This window comes from Aotus nancymaae, unplaced genomic scaffold (assembly GCF_030222135.1).
Source record: "Aotus nancymaae isolate 86718 unplaced genomic scaffold, 86718_ANA_hifiasm-v0.15.2.pri h1tg000028l, whole genome shotgun sequence".
In the NCBI taxonomy this organism is placed as follows: domain Eukaryota; kingdom Metazoa; phylum Chordata; class Mammalia; order Primates; family Aotidae; genus Aotus; species Aotus nancymaae.
This window is the reverse complement of record NW_026988441.1, coordinates 37994766-38000783: the sequence shown is the minus strand read 5'-3', so window position 1 is coordinate 38000783 and position 6018 is coordinate 37994766. Positions and strand designations below refer to the sequence as shown.

The window sequence follows — 6018 nt, the reverse complement described above, 5'->3', positions numbered from 1 at the left end:
TTTTGAGACAGAGTTTCATTCTTGCCATCCAGGCTGGAGTGCAATGTCATGATCTTGGCTCACTGCAACCTCTGCCTCCTGGGTTCAAGCAATTCTCCTGCCTCAGCCTCCCAAGTAGCTGGCATGACAGGCACCCGCCACCACATTTTTAGTAGACACAGGGTTTCACCATGTTGGCAAGGCTAGTCTCAAACTCCTGACCTCTGATGATCTGTCATCTGGGCCTACCAAAGTGCTAGAATATTACAGGTGTGAGCCACTGCACCTGGCTGGCCTCTTGTACTCTTTTGAGAAAGGGTCTTGCTCTGTTGCCCAGGCTGGAGTGCAGTGGCATGATCATAGTTCACTGCAGCCTTGAACTCCTGAGCTCATGCCATCCTATCTCCTGCTAGTAACTACTAGCAAGAAAGTTAAACCCCAGAGAGGTTAAGGAACTTACCATAGGTCATGCAATTAGGAAGTGGTAGAGACAGGCAAGCCACGTCACCGCTGACGCCTCAGTTTCCTTACCTGTAAGGTGGTTAAATAATAATGGTACCACCCTCTCAGGCTTGTTGTGAAGATTTAGTGAGCTGACACAATGTTTTCATAGAAAGATAAATTGTGGGCTGGGTGCAGTGGCTCACACCTGTAACCCCAGCACTTTGGGAGGCTGAGGTGGGCAGATCACAAGTTCAGAAAATCGAGATCATCCCGGCTAACACGGTGAAACCTGGTCTCTACTAAAACCACAAAAAATTAGCTGACCGTGGTGGCACGTGCCTGTAGTCCCAGCTACTCGGGAGGCTGAGGCAGGAGAATTGCTTGAACCCAGAAAGCGGAGGTTGCAGTAAGCCGAGATTGTGCCACTGCACTCCAGCCTGGGTGATAGAGCGAGACTCCTTCTCAAAAAATAATAATAATAATAATAATAACTGAACTGTGTGAAAGTCATCTACTTTTTCAATTTCCAATACTTAGAGGACAGAGGCTCAGTCGGTGCTAATACGTTCTATGTCTCTTAACAGTTAATGACTTTGAGAAAAAAGAAAAGCCCTTCCTTAACCAACAGTATTCAGTTAGAATTTAGTGACATTCTTTGGTTACATTGTATTTATTTTTTAATAAGCTTGTCTTCATGGTAGGCCGTATCTACTTTCCATGCACAGTGGGGTTACAAAGTTTCCTTTCTAAGATAATAATTTCTTAGCCCAATGCAGTGGCTCATGCTTGTAATTCCACCATTGCACTCCAGCCTGGGCAAAAAGAATGAAACTATCTAAAAAAAATTAATAAAAATAAAATAGAATTTAAAAAAATATATATTATGTATTTTATACATATGTATTTTATATATATATATATATATATATATTTTTTTTTTTTTTTGGGCCAGATGCGGTGGCTCATGCCTGTAATCCCAGCACTTTGTGAGGCTGAGGAGGGCAGATCATGAGGTCAACAGATGGAGACCAGCCTGGCCAACATGGTGAAACCCCATCTCTACTGAAAATGTAAAAATTTGCTGGGCATGGTGGCATGTGCCTGTAGTCCCAGCTACTTGGGAGGCTGAGGCTGGAGAATCACTTGAACCCGGGAGGTGGAGGTTGCAGTGAACTGAGATCACGCCACTGTACTCCAGCCTGGGCAACAGAGCAAGACTCTGTCTCAAAAAATAAATTAAGAGAGAGCGAGAGCGAGAGAGAGAGAGAGAGCGAGAGAGAGAGAGGTGGAGTCTTGCTCAGTTGCCTAGGCTGGAGTGCAGTGGTGCAATCCTAGTTTACAGCAGTGTCAAACACCTGGGTCAAGCAATCTTCTCACCTTAGCCTCCCAAGTTGCTGGGATTACAGGTATGAGCTACCATGCGCCGGCGAAAATAAGTTTATGTCAGTTTTACAATTGTGGTGGTGGTTGCACAAGTCTATACATGTGATACTATTAGATTTGTTCTAATTTTTCTGAAAAAATGAAAAGAAAGTTGCCTAACACATGAATGCATGTGAAACACTGTTGAAATCTGAATATGGTCTATAGATCATATTTATGTCGTTTTTCTGGTTGTGAAACTATATAGTTATATAAGATATACCACTGGGAGAAACCGGGTGAAGGTTACCGGAATTGTTGTATACTATCATTGCAGGCTCCTGCAAGTTTATAACTATTCCAATCTACATTCATTCATTCATTCATTCATTCATTTATACAGGGTCTCACTCTGTTGCCAGGCTGGAGTACAGTGGTGCAAAGACAGGCCACCGCAGCCTCAACCTCCTGGGCTCAAGGGATCCTCACACCTCACCCTCCCTAGTAGCTGGGACTACAGGCCTGGCAAATTTTTTCCATTTTTTGCAGACCAGTTTCTGCTGTGTCTCCCAGGCTGCTCTCAAATTCCTGAGCTCAAGCAATCCTTCCACCTCAGCCTCCCGAAGTGCTAGGATTACATGTGTAAGCCACTGTGCCTGGCCTAAAAATCTTCTTCTTCTTTTTTTTTTTTTTAATTGAGACAGAGTCTCACCCTGTTGCCTAGGCTGGAGTGCAATGGCGCGATCTCAGCTCACTGCAACCTTCGCCTCTCAGGTTCAAACGATTCTTCTGCTTCAGCCTCCCGAGTAGCTGGCATTACAGGTGCCCACCACCATGCCCAGCTAATTTTTGTGTTTTTAGTAGAGACAGGGGTTTCACCATGTTGGCCAGGGTGGTCTCGAACTCCTGACCTTGTAATCTGCCTGCCTCGGCCTCCCAAAGTAGTGAGATTACAGGCGTGAGCCACCGCGCCTGGCCTAAAAATCTTTTTTCTAAAGGGATCGATTTAGATTTTTAATTAATACATGAATGGATAAACACAATGTGTGAGGTTCATCTGTACCATGGAATATTATTCAGCCCTAAAAAAGGAAGGAAATTCCGATACAGGCGACAATGTGAACGAACTTTAAGGACATCAAGCTCGGTGAAATAAGCCAGACACAAAAGGAAACACCCTGCATGATCCCACTCCTAGGAGGTCCCTAAAGTCCTCAGAGTCACCAAGACAGGAAGTTAAACGGCGGGGGCCGGGGGGGGTCGGTGGACCAGGGGCTGGGGAGGGGGATAGGGAGTGAGTGTTTCTTGGGGACAGAGTTTCAGTTTGGGAAGATGAGGAAGTTCTGAAGAGGGTGGTGGTGACGGTCGCACAGACACGTGAATGTGCTTAATGCCACTGAACTGCGCACCTAATGATGATTAAAATGGGCAGTTTCTTGTTATGTAACTTTTACCACAATTTTACGAAGTACTGATTTAGGTTTTTAAAAGAGAGGTTTGGGGCCGGACATAGTGGCTCATGCCTGTAATCCCAGCATTTTGGGAGGCCAAGGTGAGCAGATCACTTGAAGTCAGGAGTTCGAGACCAGCCTGGCCAACATGGCAAGATTTCCCCCCTCCATCTCTACTAAAAATAAAAAAAAAAATAAAACCAGCCAGGCGTGTTGGTGCCCGAGTGTAGTCCCAGCTACTTGGGAGGCTGAGGTATGAGAATTGCTTGAACCCAGGAGATGCAGGTTGCAATGAGTCAAGATTCCACCACTACACTCCAGCCTGGGACACCCAGAGCAAGACTCTGTCTTGCCAGGAGCAGTGGCTCACACCTGTAATCCCAGCACTTTGGGAGGCCGAGGCGGGTGGATCACCAGGTCAAGAGTTCAAGACCAGCCTGGCCAACATGGTGAAACCCTGTCTTAAAAAAAAAAAAAAAAAAAAAAAAACAGCCAGGTGCGGTGGCTCACGCCTGTAATCCCAGCACTCTGGGAGGCCGAGGCGGGTGGATCACGAGGTCAAGAGATCGAGACCATCCTGGTCAACATAGTGAAACCCCGTCTCTACTAAAAATACAAAAAATTAGCTGGGCATGGTGGCGCCTGCCTGTAATCCCAGATACTCGGGAGGCTGAGGCAGGAGAATTGCCTGAACCCAGGAGGCGGAGGTTGCGGTGAGCCGAGATCACGCCATTGCACTCCAGCCCGGGTAACAAAAGCGAAACTCCGTCTCAAAAAAAAAAAAAAAAAAAAAAAGAGCTGTCATCTTGCGTCCCCACGTGTGTACGCGTAATCTAAGCTGGTCCACCCGAGACCCCCTGAGCACCAACCCTAGTCCCCCGCGCGACCCCTTATCTGCTCCGACAAGATGAAAGAAACAATCATGAACCAGGAAAAACTCGCCAAACTGCAGGCACAGGTGCGCATTGGTGGGAAAGGAACTGCTCGCAGAAAGAAGGTGGTTCATAGAACAGCCGCAGCAGATGATAAAAAACTGCAGTTCTCCTTAAAGAAGTTACAGGTAAACATTATCCCTGGTATTGAAGAGGTGAATATGTTTACAAATCAAGAACAGTGATCCACTTTCACAACCCTAGTTCAGGCATCTCTGGCAGCGAACACTTTCACCATCACAGGCCATGCTGAGACGAAGCAGCGGACAGAAATGCTACCCAGCACCTTAAACCAGCTCGGGGCAGACAGTCTGACTAGTTTAAGGAGACTGGCTGAGGCTCCGCCCAAACACTCTGTGGATGGAAGAGCACCACCTGCTACTGGAGAGGAGGAGGAGGATGAAGTTCCAGATCTTGTGGAGAATTTTGATGAGGCTTCCAAGAATGAGGCAAACTGAATTGTGTCAACTTCTGAAGATAAAACTTGAAGAAGTTACCGGGAGTTGCTATTTTATATTATGACTGCTTTTTAAGAAATTTTTGGGCCGGGTGCGGTGGCTCACGCCTGTAATCCCAGCACTTTGGGAGGCTAAGGCGGGTGGATCACGAGGTCAAGAGATCGAGACCATCCTGGCCGACATAGTGAAACCCCGTCTCGAAAAAATAAATCAATAGAGGCCGGGCGTGGTGGCTCATGCCTGTAATCTCAGCACTTTGGGAGGCCGAGGCAGGCGGATCACCTGAGGTCAGGGGTTCAAGACCAGCCTGGCCAACATGGTGAAACCCTGTCTTTAAAATAAAAAATAAATAAAATTAAAAATAAATAAATAAATAAGAAATTTTTGTTTATGGATCTGATAAAATCTAGATCTCTAATATTTTTAAGCCCAAGCCCCTTGGACACTGCAGCTCTTTTCAGCTTTTTGCTTATACACAATTCATTCTTTGCAGCTAATTAAGCCGAAGAAGCCTAGGAATCAAGTTTGAAACCAAGGTTAATAAAGTTCTTTGCCTAGTATTCAGTTTTATTTTTTATTTCATTGACACCAATCTGTACACAGTAAACAAATTGCTTATAGAAAGCTAATCATGGCATGTAGTATGGCTGATAACCTTTGGAATTTGATTAAAGATTTAAAATCACAGTGTAGTTAAAAAAAAAAAAAAAGAAGAAGAAAAAAGAACTAAAGCTTGACCTGACCGTGTATAGCACCCTTCCACAAACAGACACCATTTAGCCACAGCCCTAGCCCCCAAATCCCCTCCCAGGTAGACCAGGAGGACAAGCAGACATCACCTCCACCACCCAGCTCTCCAGCAGCAACGCTGACTCCTTCCCCACTGAGTAATCTTGAAACGGTCTCTGCTCTGAGTGTGGGGGAAGCAGACGGTCTTGAGGCCCCTTTAGCTGCTGAGATCTCGAATCTTGGCGAGGGTTTAAGAGCAGGCAGTGAGGCAGTAGTGACTGGTGCCACGCCCAGCCCAGCCTGGAGCACTTGGGCAATCTTGGCAATGACTAGGGAGGACACAGCAGCCAGACAGCTGGGTGGGAGCCCAGGGAGAGCTCTGCCTCCGCTAGGGGGAGAGGAGGGGCCAGGGAGAGGGTGACAAACAGAGGCGTGTGAGCTCCCACTAGTTACTGTAACAAATGCCACAACCTTAATAGCTTAGAACAACATACATTTATCCTCTTACCTTTCTACAGGCCAGGACTCTGGAATGAGTTTTACAGGCTACAGGTGTCATCACAGCTGTGTTCCTGGCGGAGGCTCCAGGAGAGAACCCATTTCCTGCCCTGGCCAGCGTCTAGAGGCCACTCATGTCCCTCAACTGGGGGTCTCGTCCTCCAC

General features: G+C 46.6%; 1 pseudogene; it reads left to right on the top strand.

Annotated features, from left to right (window-relative positions):
- The first annotated feature begins 4143 nt into the window (after positions 1-4143).
- LOC135276671 (transcription factor BTF3-like) lies at positions 4144-4657 on the top strand (annotated as a pseudogene).
- The last annotated feature ends 1361 nt before the right edge of the window (positions 4658-6018 follow it).